This window comes from Panulirus ornatus, chromosome 57 (assembly GCF_036320965.1).
Source record: "Panulirus ornatus isolate Po-2019 chromosome 57, ASM3632096v1, whole genome shotgun sequence".
NCBI lineage: Eukaryota > Metazoa > Arthropoda > Malacostraca > Decapoda > Palinuridae > Panulirus > Panulirus ornatus.
This window is the reverse complement of record NC_092280.1, coordinates 8,377,893-8,400,310: the sequence shown is the minus strand read 5'-3', so window position 1 is coordinate 8,400,310 and position 22,418 is coordinate 8,377,893. Positions and strand designations below refer to the sequence as shown.

The 22,418-nt window shown below is 43.3% G+C and overlaps 1 long non-coding RNA gene across 1 annotated transcript in view; it reads right to left on the bottom strand.

Annotated features, from left to right (window-relative positions):
• Positions 1 to 22,418, bottom strand: part of LOC139766158 (uncharacterized) — a 101,354-nt gene that overhangs the window by 1,140 nt on the left and 77,796 nt on the right. The gene's annotated exons all lie outside the window — the stretch shown is intronic.

Sequence of the window (22,418 nt, the reverse complement as noted above, 5' to 3'; positions counted from 1 at the left end):
GTCATCTTAAAACTGTTTGTTTGTATAATTTAGGTTCATGAGATGCTTGCTTAGATGCCAAAGCTAGAACAAAGGGATAACTTGTATCCTATACTTATTTAGAAGACAGCATTTGGTCTAAATAACTCTGCTATTGCTGTAAACCCTGCAGGTTAAGCTTTTCACCTAACCATTTTCATTGCTACAGTGTAGACATGTTGCTTCCATCTGTGGTTTTAATGATGTTAATGATAAAGTATATATGGAGCGGGAGTTGGAAATCCTCCCCTCCAGTTTTTACTTTTCCAAAAGGAGCAGAGAAGGGGGCCAAGTGAGGATTTTCCCTCAAAAGCTCAGTTTTCTTTTCTTGATGCTACCTCGCTGATGCAGGAAATGGCAAATATGTATATGAAAATGTAGATTTATTTATATTCATTATACTTAGTCGCAGTCTCCCGCATTAGCGAGGTAGTGCAAGGAAACAGACGAAAGAATTGGCCAACCCACCCACATACACATGTATATAAATAAACGCTCACACATGCACATATACATACCTATAAATTCAGCGTATACATACATATACTTACACAGACATATACATATATACACATGTACATATTCATACTTGCTGCCTTCATCCATTCTCGTCGCCACCGTGCCACACATGAAATGCCACCCCCTCCCCTCCTGGCTCTACCTCGCGCAGGGGGAGAGGGCGGTGATGGGAATGGATGAAGGCAGCAAGTATGAATATGTACATGTCTATATGTGTATATGTCTGTGTATGTATATGTACGTATACGATGAAATGTATAGGTATGTATATGGGTGTGTGTGGACATATATGTATATAGATGTGTATGTGGGTGGGTTGGGCCATTCTTTCGTCAGTTTCCTTGCGCTACCTCGCTAACGCGGGAGACAGCGAGAAAGTATGAAAATAATGATAATATTACTAAAGATAAATGAGAGTTGGGGTGAGAGAGTATCATTAAATTTTAGGGAGAATAAAAAGATGTTCTGGAAGGAGGCAAATAAAGTGCGTAAGACAAGGGAGCAAATGGGAACTTCGGTGAAGGGCGCAAGTGGGGAGGTGATAACAAGTAGTGGTGATGTGAGAAGGAGATGGAGTGAGTATTTTGAAGGTTTGTTGAATGTGTTTGATGATAGAGTGGCAGATATAGAGTGTTTTGGTCGAGGTGGTGTGCAAAGTGAGAGGGTTAGGGAAAATGATTTGGTAAACAGAGAAGAGGTAGTGAAAGCTTTGCGGAAGATGAAAGCCGGCAAGGCAGCAGTTTTGGATGGTATTGCAGTGGAATTTATTAAAAAAGGGGGTGACTGTATTGTTGACTGGTTGGTAAGGTTATTTAATGTATGTATGACTCATGGTGAGGTGCCTGAGGATTGGCGGAATGCGTGCATAGTGCCATTGTACAAAGGCAAAGGGGATAAGAGTGAGTGCTCAAATTACAGAGGTATAAGTTTGTTGAGTATTCCTGGTAAATTATATGGGAGAGTATTGATTGAGAGGGTGAAGGCATGTACAGAGCATCAGATTGGGGAAGAGCAGTGTGGTTTCAGAAGTGGTAGAGGATGTGTGGATCAGGTGTTTGCTTTGAAGAATGTATGTGAGAAATACTTAGAAAGGCAAATGGATTTGTATGTAGCATTTATGGATCTGGAGAAGGCATATGATAGAGTTGATAGAGATGCTCTGTGGAAGGTATTAAGAATATATGGTGTGGGAGGAAAGTTGTTAGAAGCAGTGAAAAGTTTTCATCGAGGATGTAAGGCATGTGTACGTGTAGGAAGAGAGGAAAGTGATTGGTTCTCAGTGAATGTAGGTTTGCGGCAGGGGTGTGTGATGCCTCCATGGTTGTTTAATTTGTTTATGGATGGGGTTGTTAGGGAGGTAAATGCAAGAGTTTTGGAAAGAGGGGCAAGTATGAGGTCTGTTGGGGATGAGAGAGCTTGGGAAGTGAGTCAGTTGTTGTTCGCTGATGATACAGCGCTGGTGGCTGATTCATGTGAGAAACTGCAGAAGCTGGTGACTGAGTTTGGAAAAGTGTGTGGAAGAAGAAAGTTAAGAGTAAATGTGAATAAGAGCAAGGTTATTAGGTACAGTAGGGTTGAGGGTCAAGTCAATTGGGAGGTGAGTTTGAATGGAGAAAAACTGGAGGAAGTGAAGTGTTTTAGATATCTGGGAGTGGATCTGGCAGCGGATGGAACCATGGAAGCGGAAGTGGATCATAGGGTGGGGGAGGGGGCGAAAATCCTGGGGGCCTTGAAGAATGTGTGGAAGTCGAGAACATTATCTCGGAAAGCAAAAATGGGTATGTTTGAAGGAATAGTGGTTCCAACAATGTTGTATGGTTGCGAGGCGTGGGCTATGGATAGAGTTGTGCGCAGGAGGATGGATGTGCTGGAAATGAGATGTTTGAGGACAATGTGTGGTGTGAGGTGGTTTGATCGAGTGAGTAACGTAAGGGTAAGAGAGATGTGTGGAAATAAAAAGAGCGTGGTTGAGAGAGCAGAAGAGGGTGTTTTGAAGTGGTTTGGGCACATGGAGAGGATGAGTGAGGAAAGATTGACCAAGAGGATATATGTGTCGGAGGTGGAGGGAACAAGGAGAAGAGGGAGACCAAATTGGAGGTGGAAAGATGGAGTGAAAAAGATTTTGTGTGATCGGGGCCTGAACATGCAGGAGGGTGAAAGGAGGGCAAGGAATAGAGTGAATTGGAGCGATGTGGTATACCGGGGTTGACGTGCTGTCAGTGGATTGAAGCAGGGCATGTGAAGCGTCTGGGGTAAACCATGGAAAGCTGTGTAGGTATGTATATTTGCGTGTGTGGACGTATGTATATACATGTGTATGGGGGGGGGGGGTTGGGCCATTTCTTTCGTCTGTTTCCTTGCGCTACCTCGCAAACGCGGGAGACAGCGACAAAGTATAATAATAAATTAAAAAATATAGTATACATATATACATAACACCCATATACGCAAATATACATACATATACATAGACATACATACACAGACATATACATATATACACATGTACATATTCATACTTGCTTGCCTTCATCCATTTCTGGCGCTAACCCGCTCCACAGGAAACAGCATCGCTTCCCCCTCTTCGGTGAAGTATCACCAGGAACACAGATAAAAGTGGGCCACATTCATTCACACTCAAGTCTCTAACTCTCACGTGTAATACATAGGAATCTCAGCTCCCAAATCCACAGCCAGGCCCCACAGACCTTTCCATGGTTTACCCCAGATGCTTCACGTGCCCTGGTTCGGTCCATTGACAGCCCGTCAACCCCGGTATACCACACCGTTCCCATTCACTCTATTCCTTGCATGCCTTTCCCCCCTTCCCCCCTGATATGTTCAGGCCCCGAGTGCTCAAAATCTTTCTCACTCCATCCTTACACCTCCAATTTGGTCTCCCACTTCGTGTTCTTTCCACCTCTGACACTTATATCCTCTTTGTCAATCTTTCCTCACTCATACTCTCTATATTTCCAAACTATTTCAACACACCATCTTCTGCTTTCTCAACCACATTCTTTATATTACCACACATCCCTCTTACCCTTTCATTACTTACTCGGTCAAACCACCTCACACCACATATTGTCAAACATTTCATCTCCAGCTTATCTACCCTCCTCCGTACAACCCCATCTATAGGCCATGCCTCACAACCATATAACGAGCTACTATTTTTGCTCTCCAAGATAACGTTCTCTCCTTCCACACATTGTTCATCGCTCCTAGAACCTTCGCCCCCTCCCCATCCTGGACTCACTTCTGCTTCCATGGTTCCATCCGCTGCCAAGTCCACTCCCAGATATCTAAAATGTTTTGCTTCCCCCAATTTTTCTCCATTTCAAACTTACATCCCAATTATCTTGTCCCTCAACCCTACAGAACGTAATAACCTTGCTCTTGTTCACGTTAACTCTCAACTTTCTCCTTTCACACACTTTTCCTAACTCAGTCACTAACTTCTGCAGAATCTCACTCGAATCAGTCACTAGAGCTTGATTATTGGTGAGCAACAACTGACACTTCCCAGGCCCTCTCATCCACAACAGATTGCATACGTGCTCCTCTCTCAAAACTTGCATTTATCTCCCTAACTACCCCAGCCATAAACAAATTAAACAACCATGAGGACATCACACACCCCTGCTGCAAACCGACATTCACTGGGAACCAATCACTCTCCTCTCTTCCTACTCATACACATGCATTACATCCTTGGCAAAAACTTTTCAATGCTGCTAGCAACTTACCTCCCACACCATATACTCTTAAAACCTTCCACAAAGCATCTCTGTCAACCCTATAGTGTACCTTCTCCGGATCCATAAATGCTACATACAAATCCTCTGTTTTTCTAAGCATTTCTCACATACATTCTTCAAAGCAAACACATGATCCACACATCATCTACCATCTATGAAACCACACTGCTCTTCTCCAATCTGATGCTCTGTACATGCCTTCACCCTCTCATTCTATACCCTCCCATACAATTTCCCAGGAATGCTCACCAAACTTATACCCTTGTAGTTTGAACACTCACTTTATCCCCTTGCCTTTGTAAAATGGCACTATGCATGCAAGCCAGCAATCCTCAGACACTTCACCATGGTCCATACTTACGTTGATAATCCTAACCCACCAATATGAGTGGATGGGCCATTCTTCGTCTGTTTCCTGGCACTACCTCGCTTGACACGGGAAGCAACATTTAAGTATAATCACACATATATATACGGACAAAGTGCATATGAACGCGCACCTTCATAGAACATACAAACCTCCAACAGCCAGGATCGAACCCGGGACCCCTGTGCAACAGGCGGGAGCGCTATGGCTAGGCTATGATCGCCCCTAATAGGGAAATGATTATTCGATTACTATGTACTCGAATACCCTTCGTCTCCTGTAGCTGAGCAACGGGATGTACTCCGGTCGACCCCGGTATACCACATCGTTCCAATTCACTCTATTCCTTGCGCGCCTTTCACCCTCCTGCATGTTCAGGCCCCGATCACTCAAAATCTTTTTCACTCCATCTTTCCACCTCCAATTTGGTCTCCCACTTTTCGTTCCCTCCACCTCTGACACATATATCCTCTTTGTCAATCTTTCCTCACTCATTCTCTCCATGTGACCAAACCATTTCAAAACACCCTCTTCTGCTCTCTCAACCACACTCTTTATTACCACACATCTCTCTTACCCTTACATTACTTACTCGATCAAACCACCTCACACCACATATTGTCCTCAAGCATCTCATTTCCAGCACATCCACCCTCCTGTGCACAACTCTATCCATAGCCCACGACTCGCAACCATACAACATTGTTGGAACAACTATTCCTTCAAACATAGCCATTTTTGCATTCCGAGATAATGTTCTCGACTTCCACACATTCTTCAAGACTCCCAGAATTTTCGCCCCCTCCCCCACCCTATGATTCCCTTCCGCTTCCATGGTTCCATCCGCTGCCAGATCCACTCCCAGATATCTAAAACACTTCACTTTCTCCAGTTTTTCTCCATTCAAACTTACCTCCCAATTGATTGACCCTCAAGCATACTGTACCTAATAATATTGCTCTTATTCACATTTACTCTCAACTTTCTACTTTCAAACACTTTACCAAACTCAGTCACCAGCTTCTGCAGTTTCTCACATGAATCAGCCACCAGCACTGTGTCATCAGCGAACAACAACTGACTCGCTTCCCAAACTCTCTCATCCACAAAGGCAAAGGGGATAAAAGTGAGTGCTCAAATCACAGAGGTATAAGTTTGTTGAGTATTCCTGGGAAACTATATGGGAGGGTATTGAATGAGAGGGTGAAGGCATGTACAGAGCATCAGACTGGGGAAGGATCTGGTGTTTGCTATGAAAAATGTACGTGAGAAATACTTAGAAAAGCAAATGGAACTGTATGTAGCATTTATGGATCTGGAGAAGGCATATGATAAGAGTTGACAGAGATGCTCTGTGGAAGGTATTAAGAATATATGGTGTGGGAGGCAAGTTGTTAGAAGCAGTGAAAAGTTTTTATCGAGGATGCAAGGCATGTGTACGTGTAGGAAGGGAGGAAAGTGATTGGTTGTCAGTGAATGTTGCTTTGCGGCAGGGGTGTGTGATGTCTCCATTGTTGTTTAATTTGTTTATGGATGGGGATTGTTAGGGAGGTGAATGCAAGAGTTTTGGTAAGAGGGGCAAGTATGAAGTCTGTTGGGGATGAGAGAGCTTGGGAAGTGAGTCAGTTGTTGTTCGCTGGTGGCTGATTCGGGTGAGGAACTGCAGAAGCTGGTGACTGAGTCTGGTGAAGTGTATGAAAGAGGAAAGCTGAGAGTACATGTGAATAAGAGCAAGGTTATTAGGTACATTAGGGTTGAGGGACGTCAACTGGGAGGTAAGTTTGAATGGAGAAAAACTGGAGGAAGTGAAGTGTTTTAGATATCTGGGAGTGGATTTGGCAGCGGATGGAACCATGGAAGCGGAAGTGAATCATAGGGTGGGGGAGGGGACGAAAGTTCTGAGAGGGTTGAAAAATGTGTGGAAGTCGAAAACATTATCTTGGAAAGCAAAAATGGGTATGTTTGAAGGAATAGTAGTTCCAACAATGTTATATGGTTGCGAGGCGTGGGCCATGGATAGAGTTGTGCGCAGGAGGTTGGATGTGCTGGAAATGAGGTGTTTGAGGACAATATGTGGTGTGAGGTGGTTTGTTCGAGTAAGTAATGAAAGGGAAGATTGACAAAGAGGATATATGTGTCAGAGGTGGAGGGAACGAGAAGTGGGAGATCAAATTGGAGGTGGAAAGATGGAGTGAAAAAGATTTTGAGTGATCGGGGCCTGAACATGCAGGAGGGTGAAAAGCGTGCAAGGAATAGAGTGAATTGGGACGATGTGGTATACTGGGGTCGACGTGCTGTTAATGGATTGAACGAGGGCATGTGAAGGGTCTGGGGTAAACCATGAAAAGTTCTGTGAAGCCTGGATGTGGAAAGGGAGCTGTGGTTTCGGTGCATTATACATGACAGCTAGAGACTAAGTGTGAACGAATGTTGCCTTTGTTGTCTTTTCCCAGCGCTACCTCATGCACATACGGGGGGGGAGGGGGTTTTCATTTCATGTGTGGCGGGGTGGCGACGGGAATGAATAAGGGCAGACTATGAATCATGTACATTATATATGTATATGTCTGTGTGTGAATTTATATGTATAGGTATATATAAGTGCGTGTGTGGACTTGTATGTATATACATGTGTATGTGGGTGGTTTGGGCCATTCTTTCGTCTGTTTCCTTGCGCTACCTCGCTAACACGGTGGACAGCGACAGTGTAGGATAAATAATATATATATATATATATATATATATATATATATATATATATATATATATATATATATATATATATATATAGAAAGCGACTAGAGGGGACGGGAGCGGGGGGCCAGAAATCCTCCCCTCCTTGCATTAACTTTCTAAAATGGGAAACAGAAGGAGTCACGCGGGGAGTGCTCATCCTCCTCGAAGGCTCAGAGTGGGGTGCCTAAATGTGTGTGGATGTAACCAAGATGTGAAAAAAGGAGAGATAGGTAGTATGTTTGAGGAAAGGAACCTGGATGTTTTGGCTCTGAGTGAAACGAAGCTCAAGGGTAAAGGGGAAGAGTGGTTTGGGAATGTCTGGGGAGTAAAGTCAGGGGTTAGTGAGAGGACAAGAGCAAGGGAAGGAGTAGCAATACTCCTGAAACAGGAGTTGTGGGAGTATGTGATAGAATGTAAGAAAGTAAATTCTCGATTAATATGGGTAAAACTGAAAGTTGATGGAGAGAGGTGGGTGATTATTGGTGCATATGCACCTGGGCATGAGAAGAAAGATCATGAGAGGCAAGTGTTTTGGGAGCAGCTGAATGAGTGTGTTAGTGGTTTTGATGCACGAGACCGGGTTATAGTGATGGATGATTTGAATGCAAAGGTGAGTAATGTGGCAGTTGAGGGAATAATTGGTATACATGGGGTGTTCAGTGTTGTAAATGGAAATGGTGAAGAGCTTGTAGATTTATGTGCTGAAAAAGGACTGATGATTGGGAATACCTGGTTTAAAAAGCGAGATATACATAAGTATACTTATGTAAGTAGGAGAGATAGCCAGAGAGCGTTATTGGATTACGTGTTAATTGACAGGCGTGCGAAAGAGAGACTTTTGGATGTTAATGTGCTGAGAGGTGCAACTGGAGGTATGTCTGATCATTATCTTGTGGAGGCTAAGGTGAAGATTTGTATGGGTTTTCAGAAAAGAAGAGTGAATGTTGGGGTGAAGAGGGTGGTGAGAGTAAGTGAGCTTGGGAAGGAGACCTGTGTGAGGAAGTACCAGGAGAGACTGAGTACAGAATGGAAAAAGGTGAGAACAATGGAAGTAAGGGGAGTGGGGGAGGAATGGGATGTATTTAGGGAATCAGTGATGGATTGCGCAAAAGATGCTTGTGGCATGAGAAGAGTGTGAGGTGGGTTGATTAGAAAGGGTAGTGAGTGGTGGGATGAAGAAGTAAGAATATTAGTGAAAGAGAAGAGAGAGGCATTTGGACGATTTTTGCAGGGAAAAAATGCAATTGAGTGGAAGATGTATAAAAGAAAGAGACAGGAGGTCAAGAGAAAGGTGCAAGAGGTGAAAAAAAAGGGCAAATGAGAATTGGGGTGAGAGAGTATCATTAAATTTTAGGGAGAATAAAAAGATGTTCTGGAAGGAGGTAAATAAAGTGCGTAAGACAAGGGAGCAAATGGGAACTTCAGTGAAGGGCGCAAATGGGGAGGTGATAACAAGTAGTGGTGATGTGAGAAGGAGATGGAGTGAGTATTTTGAAGGTTTGTTGAATGTGTTTGATGATATAGTGGCAGATATAGGGTGTTTTGGTCGAGGTGGTGTGCAAAGTGAGAGGGTTAGGGAAAATGATTTGGTAAACAGAGAAGAGGTAGTGAAAGCTTTGCGGAAGATGAAAGCCGGCAAGGCAGCAGGTTTGGATGGTATTGCAGTGGAATTTATTAAAAAAGGGGGTGACTGTATTGTTGACTGGTTGGTAAGGTTATTTAATGTATGTATGACTCATGGTGAGGTGCCTGAGGATTGGCGGAATGCGTGCATAGTGCCATTGTACAAAGGCAAAGGGGATAAGAGTGAGTGCTCAAATTACAGAGGTATAAGTTTGTTGAGTATTCCTGGTAAATTATATGGGAGGGTATTGATTGAGAGGGTGAAGGCATGTAGAGAGCATCAGATTGGGGAAGAGCAGTGTGGTTTCAGAAGTGGTAGAGGATGTGTGGATCAGGTGTTTGCTTTGAAGAATGTATGTGAGAAATACTTAGAAAAGCAAATGGATTTGTATGTAGCATTTATGGATCTGGAGAAGTGAATATGTAAATGTGTATATATGTATGTATACGCTGAAATGTACAGGTGTGTATATTTGCATGTGTCGATGTATAAGTATAATAAGTATAATAAAAAGTATAATAAAAAAGTATGATAAAAAAAATATATATATATATATTTTTTTTTTTTTTTTTTGCTTTGTCGCTGTCTCCCGCGTTTGCGAGGTAGCGTAAGGAAACAGACGAAAGAAATGGCCCAACCCACCCCCATACACATGTATATACATACGTCCACACACGCAAATATACATACCTACACAGCTTTCCATGGTTTACCCCAGACGCTTCACATGCCTTGATTCAATCCACTGACAGCACGTCGACCCCTGTATACCACATCGTTCCAATTCACTCTATTCCTTGCACGTCTTTCACCCTCCTGCATGTTCAGGCCCCGATCACTCAAAATCTTTTTCACTCCATCTTTCCACCTCCAGTTTGGTCTCCTACTTCACCTCGTTCCCTCCACCTCTGACACATATATCCTCTTTGTCAACATTTCCTCACTCATTCTCTCCATGTGCCCAAACCATTTCAAACACCCTCTTTCTGCTCTCTCAACCACGCTCTTTTTATTTCCACACATCTCTCTTACCCTTACATTACTTACTCGATCAAACCACCTCACACCACACATTGTCCTCAAACATCACATTTCCCGCACATCCATCCCCTGCGCACAACTCTATCCATAGCCCACGCCTCGCAACCATACAACATTGTTGGAACCACTATTCCTTCAAACATACCCATTTTTGCTTTCCGAGATAATGTTCTCGACTTCCACACATTCTTCAAGGCTCCAGAATTTTCGCCCCCTCCCCCACCCTATGATCCACTTCCGCTTCCATGGTTCCATCCGCTGCCAGATCCACTCCCAGATATCTAAAACACTTCACTTCCTCCAGTTTTTCTCCATTCAAACTCACCTCCCAATTGACTTGACCCTCAACCCTACTGTACCTAATAACCTTGCTCTTATTCACATTTACTCTTAACTTTCACACACTTTACCAAACTCAGTCACCAGCTTCTGCAGTTTCTCACATGAATCAGCCACCAGCGCTGTATCATCAGCGAACAACAACTGACTCACTTCCCAAGCTCTCTCATCCCCAACAGACTTCATACTTGCCCCTCTTTCCAGGACTCTTGCATTTACCTCCCTAACAACCCCATCCATAAACAAATTTAAAAAACCATGGAGACATCACACACCCCTGCCGCAAACCTACATTCACTGAGAACCAATCACTTTCCTCTCTTCCTACACGTACACATGCCTTACATCCTTGATAAAAACTTTTCACTGCTTCTAACAACTTGCCTCCCACACCATATATTCTTAATACCTTCACCAGAGCATCTCTATCAACTCTATCATATGCCTTCTCCAGATCCATAAATGCTACATACAAATCCATTTGCTTTTCTAAGTATTTCTCACATACATTCTTCAAAGCAAACACCTGATCCACACATCCTCTACCACTTCTGAAACCACACTGCTCTTCCCAATCTGATGCTCTGTACATGCCTTCACCCTCTCAATCAATACCCTCCCATATAATTTACCAGGAATACTCAACAAACTTATACCTCTGTAATTTGAGCACTCACTCTTATCCCCTTTGCCTTTGTACAATGGCACTATGCACGCATTCCGCCAATCCTCAGGCACCTCACCATGAGTCATACATACATTAAATAACCTTACCAACCAGTCAACAATACAGTCACCCCCTTTTTTAATAAATTCCACTGCAATACCATCCAAACCCGCTGCCTTGCCGGCTTTCATCTTCCGCAAAGCTTTTACTACCTCTTATCTGTTTACCAAATCATTTTCCCTAACCCTCTCACTTTGCACACCACCTCGACCAAAACACCCTATATCTGCCACTCTATCATCAAACACATTCAACAAACCTTCAAAATACTCACTCCATCTCCTTCTCACATCATCACTACTTGTTATCACCTCCCCATTTGCGCCCTTCACTGAAGTTCCCATTTGCCCCTTGTCTTACGCACTATATTTACCTCCTTCCAGAACATCTTTTTATTCTCCCTAAAATTTAATGATACTCTCTCACCCCAACTCTCATTTGCCCTTTTTTTCACCTCTTGCACCTTTCTCTTGACCTCCTGTCTCTTTCTTTTATACATCTCCACTCAATTGCATTTTTCCCCTGCAAAAATCGTCCAAATGCCTCTCTCTTCTCTTTCACTAATACTCTTACTTCTTCATCCCACCACTCACTACCCTTTTTAATCAACCCACCTCCCACTCTTCTCATGCCACAAGCATCTTTTGCGCAATCCATCACTGATTCCCTAAATACATCCCATTCCTCCCCCACTCCCCTTACTTCCATTGTTCTCACCTTTTTCCATTCTGTACTCAGTCTCTCCTGGTACTTCCTCACACAGGTCTCCTTCCCAAGCTCACTTACTCTCACCACCCTCTTCACCCCAACATTCACTCTTCTTTTCTGAAAACCCATACAAATCTTCACCTTAGCCTCCACAAGATAATGATCAGACATCCCTCCAGTTGCACCTCTCAGCACATTAACATCCAAAAGTCTCTCTTTCGCACGCCTGTCAATTAACACGTAATCCAATAACGCTCTCTGGCCATCTCTCCTACTTACATAAGTATACTTATGTATATCTTGCTTTTTAAACCAGGTATTCCCAATCATCAGTCCTTTTTCAGCACATAAATCTACAAGCTCTTCACCATTTCCATTTACAACACTGAACACCCCATGTATACCAATTATTCCCTCAACTGCCACATTACTCACCTTTGCATTCAAATCATCCATCACTATAACCCGGTCTCGTGCATCAAAACCACTAACACACTCATTCAGCTGCTCCCAAAACACTTGCCTTCATGATCTTTCTTCTCATGCCCAGGTGCATATGCACCAATAATCACCCACCCTCTCCATCAACTTTCAGTTTTACCCATATTAATCGAGAATTTACTTTCTTACATTCTATCACATACTCCCACAACTCCTGTTTCAGGAGTATTGCTACTCCTTCCCTTGCTCTTGTCCTCTCACTAACCCCTGACTTTACTCCCCAGACATTCCCAAACCACTCTTCCCCTTTACCCTTGAGCTTCGTTTCTCTCAGAGCCAAAACATCCAGGTTCCTTTCCTCAAACATACTACCTATCTCTCCTTTTTTCACATCTTGGTTACATCCACACACATTTAGGCACCCCACTCTGAGCCTTCGAGGAGGATGAGCACTCCCCGCGTGACTCCTTCTTCTGTTTCCCATTTCAGAAAGTTAAAAAAAATACAAGGATGGGAGGATTTCTGGCCCCCCGCACCCGTCCCCTCCCCTCTAGTCGCTTTCTATGACACGCGAGGAATGCGTGGGAAGTATTCTTTCACCCCTATCCCCAGGATATATATATATATATATAAAATATATATATATATATATATATTATTCATTATACTTCGTCGCTGTCTCCCGTGTTAGTGAGGTAGCGCAAGGAAGCAGACGAAAAAATGGCCCAACCCACCCATATACACATACATGCCCACAACGCACACATATGCCCTACCAATTCATTTCAACGTATACATACATATACACACACAGACATATACATATATACACATGTACATACTCATACTTGCTGCCTTTATTCATTTCCGTCGCCACCCCGCCACACATGAAATAGCATTACCCTCCTCCCCTCGCGAGGTAGCGGTAGGAAAAGACAAAAGGCCAGATTCGTTCACACTCAGTCTCTAGCTGTCATGTGTAACGCACCGAAACCACAGCACCATTTCCACATCCAGGCCCCACAAAACTTTCCATAGTTTACCCCTGGTTCAATCCACGACAGCAACGTCGACCCTGTATACCACATCGTTCCAATTCACTCTATTCCTTGCACGTCTTTCACCCTCCTGCATGTTCAGGCCCCGATCACTCAAAATCTTTTTCACTCCATCTTTCCACCTCCAGTTTGGTCTCCTACTTCACCTCGTTCCCTCCACCTCTGACACATATATCCTCTTTGTCAACATTTCCTCACTCATTCTCTCCATGTGCCCAAACCATTTCAAAACACCCTCTTCTGCTCTCTCAACCACGCTCTTTTTATTTCCACACATCTCTCTTACCCTTACATTACTTACTCGATCAAACCACCTCACACCACACATTGTCCTCAAACATCACATTTCCCGCACATCCATCCCCCTGCGCACAACTCTATCCATAGCCCACGCCTCGCAACCATACAACATTGTTGGAACCACTATTCCTTCAAACATACCCATTTTTGCTTTCCGAGATAATGTTCTCGACTTCCACACATTCTTCAAGGCTCCCAGAATTTTCGCCCCCTCCCCCACCCTATGATCCACTTCCGCTTCCATGGTTCCATCCGCTGCCAGATCCACTCCCAGATATCTAAAACACTTCACTTCCTCCAGTTTTTCTCCATTCAAACTCACCTCCCAATTGACTTGACCCTCAACCCTACTGTACCTAATAACCTTGCTCTTATTCACATTTACTCTTAACTTTCACACACTTTACCAAACTCAGTCACCAGCTTCTGCAGTTTCTCACATGAATCAGCCACCAGCGCTGTATCATCAGCGAACAACAACTGACTCACTTCCCAAGCTCTCTCATCCCCAACAGACTTCATACTTGCCCCTCTTTCCAGGACTCTTGCATTTACCTCCCTAACAACCCCATCCATAAACAAATTAAACAACCATGGAGACATCACACACCCCTGCCGCAAACCTACATTCACTGAGAACCAATCACTTTCCTCTCTTCCTACACGTACACATGCCTTACATCCTTGATAAAAACTTTTCACTGCTTCTAACAACTTGCCTCCCACACCATATATTCTTAATACCTTCCACAGAGCATCTCTATCAACTCTATCATATGCCTTCTCCAGATCCATAAATGCTACATACAAATCCATTTGCTTTTCTAAGTATTTCTCACATACATTCTTCAAAGCAAACACCTGATCCACACATCCTCTACCACTTCTGAAACCACACTGCTCTTCCCCAATCTGATGCTCTGTACATGCCTTCACCCTCTCAATCAATATCCTCCCGTATAATTTACCAGGAATACTCAACAAACTTATACCTCTGTAATTTGAGCACTCACTCTTATCCCCTTTGCCTTTGTACAATGGCACTATGCACGCATTCCGCCAATCCTCAGGCACCTCACCATGAGTCATACATACATTAAATAACCTTACCAACCAGTCAACAATACAGTCACCCCCTTTTTTAATAAATTCCACTGCAATACCATCCAAACCCGCTGCCTTGCCGGCTTTCATCTTCCGCAAAGCTTTTACTACCTCTTATCTGTTTACCAAATCATTTTCCCTAACCCTCTCACTTTGCACACCACCTCGACCAAAACACCCTATATCTGCCACTCTATCATCAAACACATTCAACAAACCTTCAAAATACTCACTCCATCTCCTTCTCACATCATCACTACTTGTTATCACCTCCCCATTTGCGCCCTTCACTGAAGTTCCCATTTGCTCCCTTGTCTTACGCACTATATTTACCTCCTTCCAGAACATCTTTTTATTCTCCCTAAAATTTAATGATACTCTCTCACCCCAACTCTCATTTGCCCTTTTTTTCACCTCTTGCACCTTTCTCTTGACCTCCTGTCTCTTTCTTTTATACATCTCCCACTCAATTGCATTTTTCCCCTGCAAAAATCGTCCAAATGCCTCTCTCTTCTCTTTCACTAATACTCTTACTTCTTCATCCCACCACTCACTACCCTTTTTAATCAACCCACCTCCCACTCTTCTCATGCCACAAGCATCTTTTGCGCAATCCATCACTGATTCCCTAAATACATCCCATTCCTCCCCCACTCCCCTTACTTCCATTGTTCTCACCTTTTTCCATTCTGTACTCAGTCTCTCCTGGTACTTCCTCACACAGTCCTTCCCAAGCTCACTTACTCTCACCACCCTCTTCACCCCAACATTCACTCTTCTTTTCTGAAAACCCATACAAATCTTCACCTTAGCCTCCACAAGATAATGATCAGACATCCCTCCAGTTGCACCTCTCAGCACATTAACATCCAAAAGTCTCTCTTTCGCACGCCTGTCAATTAACACGTAATCCAATAACGCTCTCTGGCCATCTCTCCTACTTACATAAGTATACTTATGTATATCTTGCTTTTTAAACCAGGTATTCCCAATCATCAGTCCTTTTTCAGCACATAAATCTACAAGCTCTTCACCATTTCCATTTACAACACTGAACACCCCATGTATACCAATTATTCCCTCAACTGCCACATTACTCACCTTTGCATTCAAATCATCCATCACTATAACCCGGTCTCGTGCATCAAAACCACTAACACACTCATTCAGCTGCTCCCAAAACACTTGCCTCTCATGATCTTTCTTCTCATGCCCAGGTGCATATGCACCAATAATCACCCACCCCTCTCCATCAACTTTCAGTTTTACCCATATTAATCGAGAATTTACTTTCTTACATTCTATCACATACTCCCACAACTCCTGTTTCAGGAGTATTGCTACTCCTTCCCTTGCTCTTGTCCTCTCACTAACCCCTGACTTTACTCCCCAGACATTCCCAAACCACTCTTCCCCTTTACCCTTGAGCTTCGTTTCTCTCAGAGCCAAAACATCCAGGTTCCTTTCCTCAAACATACTACCTATCTCTCCTTTTTTCACATCTTGGTTACATCCACACACATTTAGGCACCCCAATCTGAGCCTTCGAGGAGGATGAGCACTCCCCGCGTGACTCCTTCTTCTGTTTCCCATTTCAGAAAGTTAAAAAAATACAAGGAGGGGAGGATTTCTGGCCCCCCGCACCCGTCCCCTCCCCTCTAGTCGCTTTCTATGACACGCGAGGAATGCGTGGGAAGTATTCTTTCACCCCTATCCCCAGGGATATATATATATATATATATATATATATATATATATATATATTATTCATTATACTTCGTCGCTGTCTCCCGTGTTAGTGAGGTAGCGCAAGGAAGCAGACGAAAAAATGGCCCAACCCACCCATATACACATACATGCCCACACGCACACATATGCATACCAATTCATTTCAACGTATACATACATATACACACACAGACATATACATATATACACATGTACATACTCATACTTGCTGCCTTTATTCATTTCCGTCGCCACCCCGCCACACATGAAATAGCATTACCCTCCTCCCCTCGCGAGGTAGCGGTAGGAAAAGACAAAAGGCCAGATTCGTTCACACTCAGTCTCTAGCTGTCATGTGTAACGCACCGAAACCACAGCACCATTTCCACATCCAGGCCCCACAAAACTTTCCATAGTTTACCCCTGGTTCAATCCACTGACAGCACGTCGACCCCTGTATACCACATCGTTCCAATTCACTCTATTCCTTGCACGTCTTTCACCCTCCTGCATGTTCAGGCCCCGATCACTCAAAATCTTTTTCACTCCATCTTTCCACCTCCAGTTTGGTCTCCTACTTCACCTCGTTCCCTCCACCTCTGACACATATATCCTCTTTGTCAACATTTCCTCACTCATTCTCTCCATGTGACTAAACCATTTCAATATACCCTCTTCTGCTCTCTCATCCACACTCTTTTTATTACCACACATCTCTCTTACCCTTTCATTACTTACTCGATCAAACCACCTCACACCACATATTTCATTTCCAACACATCCACCCTCCTCCGCATAACCCTATCTATAGCCTACGCCTCGCAACCATATAACATTATTGGAACCACTATTCCTTCAAACATACACATTTTTGCTCTCCGAGCTAACGTTCTCGCCTTCTACCCATTCTTCAGCGCTCCCAGCAACTTCGCCCCCTCCTGTGACTGACTCCCGCTTCCATGGTTCCATCTGCTACCAAATCCACTCCCAGGTATCTAAAACACTTCACTTCCTCCAGTTTTTCTCCATTCAAACTTACTTCCCAATTAACTTGTCCCTCAACCCTACTGAACCTAATAACCTTCCTCTATTCACATTTTTTCTCAGCTTTCTTCTTTCTCACGCTTTATCAAAGTCAGTCACCAGCTTCTGCAGTTTTTCACCCGAATCAGCCACAAACGCTGTATCATCAGCAAACAACAACTGACTCACTTCCCAGGCCCTCTCATCGACAGCAGACTGTATACTTGCCCCTTTCCCCAAAACTCTTGCATTCACCTCCCTAGCAGCCCCATCCATAAACAAATTAAACAACCATGGTGTCATCATGCACCCCTGCCGCAAACCGCCATATCCTGGGAACCAATCACTTTCCTCTCTTCCCACTCGTACAAATGCCTTACATCCTCGACAAAAACTTTTCACTGCTTCCATCAACTTACCTCTCACACCATATACTCTTAAAATACATTCTACAGAGCATCTCTATCAACTCTATCATATGCCTTCTCCAGGTCCATAAATGCCACATACAAATCCATTTGCTTTTCAAAGTCTTTCTCACATACATTCTTCAAAGCAAACACCTGATCCACACATCTTCTACCACTTCTGAAACCACACTACTCTTCCCCAATCTGATGCTCTGTACATGCCTTCACCCTCTCAATCAATACACTCCTATATAATTTTCCAGGAATATTCATCAAACTTATACCTCTGAAATTTGAACACTCAACTTTATCCCCTTTGCCTCTGTACAATGGCACTGTGCATGCATTACGTCAATCCTTAGGCACTTCACCATGAACCATATACACACTGAATATCCTCACCAACCAGTCAACAACACAGTCACCCCCTTTTTTAATAAATTCCACTCCAGTACCATCCAAACCCGTCGCCTTTTCGCCTTTCATCTTCCGCAAAGCACTCACTACCTCTTCTCTGTTTACCAAATCATTCTCGCTGACCCTCTCATTTCGCACACCACCTCGACCAAAACACCCTGTCATCTAACACATTCAACGAACCTTCAAAATACTCACTCCATCTCCTCATCACATCACCACTACTTGTTATTACCTCCCCATTAGCCCCCTTCACCGATGTTCCCATTTCTTCTCTCGTCTTATGCACTTTATTCACCTCCTTCCAAAACATCTTATTCTCCCTAAAATTTAACGATGCTCTCTCATCCCAACTCTCATTTGCCCTCTTTTTCACCTCCTGCACCTTTCTCTTGACCTCCTGCCTCTTTCTTGTATACATCTCTCAGTCATTTGCACTATTTCCCAGCAAAAATCGTCCAAATGCCTCTCTCTTCTCTTTCACTAACAATCTAACTTCTTCATCCCAACACTCACTTCCCTTTCTAATCTGCCCACCTCCCACCTTTCTTATGCCACAGGCATGTTTTGCGCAAGCCATCATTGCTTCCCTAAATGCATCCCGTTCCTCCTCCACTCTCCTTACGTCATTTGCTCACCTTTTTCGATTTTACACTCAATCTCTCCTGGTACTTCTTCACACAAGCCTCCTTTACAAGTTCACTTACTCTAACCACTGTCTTCTCCCCAACATTCTCTCTTCTTTTCTGAAAACTTCTATAAGTCTCCTTTCCAAGTTCACTTACTCTCATCACTCTCTTCACCCCAACATTCTCTCTTCTCTGAAAACCTCTACAAATCTTCACCTTTACCTCCACAAGATAATGATCGGGCATCCCTCCAGTTGCCCCTCTCAACACATTAACATCCAAAAGTCTCTCTTTCATGCATCTATCAATCAACACGTAATCCAATAACGCTCTTTGGACATCTCTCCTACTTACATACGTATACTTATGTATATCTCTTTTTTTAAACTAGGTATTCCCAATCGCCAGTCCTTTTTCAGCACAAAATCTACAAGCTCTTCACTATTCCCATTTACAACGCTGAGCAACCCATGCACACCAATTGTACCCTCAGCTGCCTCATTACTCACCTTTGCATTCAAATCACCCATCACTATAACCCGGTCTCGTGCATCAAAACTACTAACACACTCACTCAGCTGCTCCCAAAACACTTGTCCCTCATGATCTTTCTTCTCATGACCAGGTGCATATGCACCAATAATCACCCATCTCTCTCCATCCACTTTTAGTTTTACCCATATCAATGTAGAGTTTACTTTCTTAAACTCTATCACAAACTCCCACAACTCCTGCTTCAGGAGTAGTGCTACGCCTTCCTTTGCTCTTGTCCTCTCACCAACTCCTGACTTTACTCCCAAGACATTCCCAAACCACTCTTTACCCTTGAGTATCGTTTCACTCAGAGCCAAAACATCCAGGTTCCTTTCCTCAACACTACCTATCTCTCCTTTTTTCTCATCTTGGTTACATCCACACAAATTTAGACACCAAAATCTGAGTCTTCGAAGATGATGAGCACTCCCCGCATGACTCCTTCTTCTGTTTCCCCTTTTAGAAAGTTTAAATACAAGAAGGGAAGGGTTTCTAGCCACCCCGCTCCAGACCCCTTTAGTCGCCTTGTACGACATGCGGGGAATGCTTGGGAAGTATTCTTTCCCCCCTATCCCCAAGGATGTATATATATATTTTTTTCATACTATTTGCCATTTCCCGCGTTAGCGAGGTAGCGTTAAAAACAAAGGAGTGAGCCTTTGAGGGAATATCCTCACTTGGCCCCCTTATCTGTTCCTTCTTTTGGAAAATCAAAAACGAGAGGGGAGGATTTCCGGCCCCCCGCTCCCTCCCTTTTTAGTCGCCTTCTACGACACGCAGGGAATACGTGAGAAGTAATCTTTCTTCCCTATCCCACGGATAATATATATATATATATATATATATATATATATATATATATATATATATATATATATATATATATATATATATATATATATATATATATATATATATCATCATTATACTTAGTCACTGTCTCCCGCGTTGGCGAGGTAGCGCAAGACAACAGACAAAAGAATGGCCCAACCCACCCACATACACATGTATATACATAAACTCCCACACACGCATATGTACATACATATAAATTTCAATGTATACATACAAATACATGCACAGACATACATATATATACACATGTACATATTCATACTTGCTGCCTTCATCCATTTTCCTCGCCACCCAGCCACACATGAAATGGCACCCCCCTCACCCCGCGCGTGCCAGGTAGCGCTAGGAAAAGACTACAAAGGCCACATTCGTTCACACTCAGTCTCTAACTGTCATGTGTAATGCACCGAAACCACGGCTCCCTTTCCACATCCAGGCCCCACAAAACTTTCCATGGTTTGCCCCAGACACTTCACATGCCATGGTTCAATCCATTGACCGCACGTCAACCCCGGTATACCACATCGTTCCAATTCACTCTATTCCTTGCACGCCTTTCACCCTCCTTCATGTTCAGACCCAGATTGCTTAAAATCTTTTTCATTCCACCCTTCCACCTCCAATTTGGTCTCCCACTTCTCCTCGTTCCCTCCACCTCTGACACATATATCCTCTTTGTCAATTTTTCCTCACTCATTCTCTGCATGTGACCAAACTATTTCAAAACACCCTCTTCTGCTATCTCAACCACACTCTTTTTACTACCACACATCTCTCTTACCCTTTCATTACTTACTCGATCAAACCACCTCACTGCACATATGGTCCTCAAACATCTCATTTCCAGCACATCCACCCTCCTCCGCACAACTCTATCTATAGTCCACGCCTCGCAACCATATAACATTGTTGGAACCACTATTCCTTCAAACATACCCATTTTTGCTTTCCAAGATAACGTTTTCGACTTCCACACATTCTTCAACGCTCCCAGAACTTTCGCCCCCTCCCCCACCCTATGATTCACCTCCGCTTCCATGGTTCCATCCACTGCTAAGTGGACTCCCAGATATCTAAAACACTTCACTTTCTCCAGTTTTTCTCCATTCTGACTTACCTCCCAATTAACTTGTCCCTCAATCCTACTGAACCTAATAACCTTGCTCTTATTCACATTAACTCTCAGCTTTCTTCTTTCACACATTTTACCAAACTCACTCACCAGCTTCTGCAGTTTCTCACCCGAATCAGCCACCAGCGCTGTATCATCAGGGAACAACAACTGACTCACTTCCCAAGCTTTCTCATCCACAACAGACTGCATACTTGCCCCTCTTTCCAAAACTCTTGCATTCACCTCCCTAACAACCCCATCCATAAACAAATTAAACAACCGTGAGGACATCACGCACCCTTGCCGCAAACTAACATTCACTGAGAACCAATCACTTTCCTCTCTTCCTACACGTACACATGCCTTACATCCTCGATAAAAACTTTTCACTGCTTCTAACAACTTACCTCCCACACCATATATTCTTAATACCTTCCACAGAGCATCTCCATCAACTCTTTATCATATGCCTTCTCCAGATCCATAAATACTACATACAAATCCATTTGCTTTTCTAAGTATTTCTCACATACTTTCTTCAAAGCAAACACCTGATCCACACATCCTCTACCACTTCTGAAACCACACTGCTCTTCCCCACAGTTATGTTCCTACATTTTTCTGTCAATGGTGTCATGAAGAAGTCAGCGACTTTTTTTAAAGATGGATTTTCAGGTATAATCCTATATGTGACTAAAGACTGCTCTTGTGGCTGCGTGTCTGGGCTTTCTGTTCTTTTAATTACATATTATCTATTTGTAAGGTACAGAGAGGGGGTTTTATACTTCTGGGAGCCATATCTTGAACATTCATAGTTTCGTAGAATTATGTATGCCATCTGCATTAGATATGTCCCCAGTCACTTTATCACATTCAACACTTCTCATATCAAGTAAAAGTATCTCTTTTCAAATTCTTTCACAAGTTTCCTGCTTAATTTCTTGTTATTTCCTATGGTGGCA